Source organism: Sinocyclocheilus grahami, unplaced genomic scaffold, assembly GCF_001515645.1.
Source record: "Sinocyclocheilus grahami isolate Dianchi unplaced genomic scaffold, SAMN03320097.WGS_v1.1 scaffold40032.1, whole genome shotgun sequence".
NCBI classification, from domain to species: domain Eukaryota; kingdom Metazoa; phylum Chordata; class Actinopteri; order Cypriniformes; family Cyprinidae; genus Sinocyclocheilus; species Sinocyclocheilus grahami.
This window is the reverse complement of record NW_015523643.1, coordinates 1-1,258: the sequence shown is the minus strand read 5'-3', so window position 1 is coordinate 1,258 and position 1,258 is coordinate 1. Positions and strand designations below refer to the sequence as shown.

The 1,258-nt window shown below is 35.7% G+C and overlaps 1 long non-coding RNA gene across 1 annotated transcript; it reads left to right on the top strand.

Annotated features, from left to right (window-relative positions):
• LOC107580687 (uncharacterized) lies at positions 1-1,031 on the top strand. The gene is made up of 3 exons (XR_001608681.1): positions 1-14; positions 552-639; positions 716-1,031. It is a non-coding gene; the product is annotated as an uncharacterized lncRNA (long non-coding RNA).
• Positions 1,032-1,258: the final 227 nt, after the last annotated feature.

Here is a 1,258-nt window from a genome sequence, read left to right as displayed (position 1 = left end):
GACTCTTGTCAATGGTAAAGCTTCTATACACACACAGTAGCAGTGCAAAACCCTTGCTGTACATTCACAGTATGCTTTATGACAGCATATCAGATTAATAGTGCTTAAAATGATCTTCAAAATCCCTTTAAGTACTGTTATCATTACAAGGCTAAAGTGGCCCTAATCTTATAAAATGCATCTAGTGAGGAATATTTTCGATTCACACTTCACTCCAAAATCTAACAGGAAAGAAAGAAACCAATTTTAAGGGCCACACTAACTTGATTGATTTTCAGATAAGACAATGTTTCTTTTTACTCGTGCCCACAAAAATTCTGTCAGCTGTGTTACTAATGAAACTATCCCCTGAAAACTCAAAAATGGTTCATCACCAAAACCTTGTGACCAGCTGCAGCATCATGCGAAGTCATTTTCTTCTTTTGAACACATTACTCATCAAAGACAAAGTGATACATTGATAAAGGATAAATGCACTCCATCTAGCCATTAGATTGTTTGTTCTCTGTTGTATCCAATCAAAAATGTAAAATCATCTTTTTCCCCGGCAGGCAAACAGTGGACCTGGAACAAATGGCTGTCAGTTTTTTATTACCTGCACAAAGTGTGATTGGTTGGATGGGAAGCACGTGGTATTTGGTAGGTCAGATAAATCCTGTATCGATTCAGTACTGAGAGAACTTCTGTCATTAACTGCTGGGGGTCTTTCTTACAGGAAAAGTGGTGGATGGTTTGCTTGTCATGAGAAAAATTGAGGTAAGACATTATTTTTCAAGTTTTGTACATTTCAGATGTTCTCAAGTGTCAGTTCTTTCAGAGCAATTTATTATTGATCCTATTGATGATTGATCCATTAACTTGGGTGGCAAGTTGGAGATCTGCCATGCTTAAAGCATATGAAGAAATGTTTGTCAACATCTACGTAAGAGTCTGAGAGAATTCCTTATGATGAGATGGAATTCTCAGACTTTTCAGTATTGGTTTCTTTGAAAGATCAACTACTAAAACATCATGAAAATGTTGAAGAAACAACCCAGACTCTTCAGTGAGCACTTCAGTGCATCCTGCTGACTTTCTAAAAAAAAAAACTACTTCTATGCTTTCATTATTTCATAATCCCTTTCTTTTATAGATTACTGTTCTAAACAATGTTTGAAACTTTGTTTTGCTAGCTTGCTTGTATCGTGCTAAATGAATACATGTAACTGCAGTGAAAAAAAATGTTAGATTTAGGGCTGTCAAATCAATTAATCGTGAT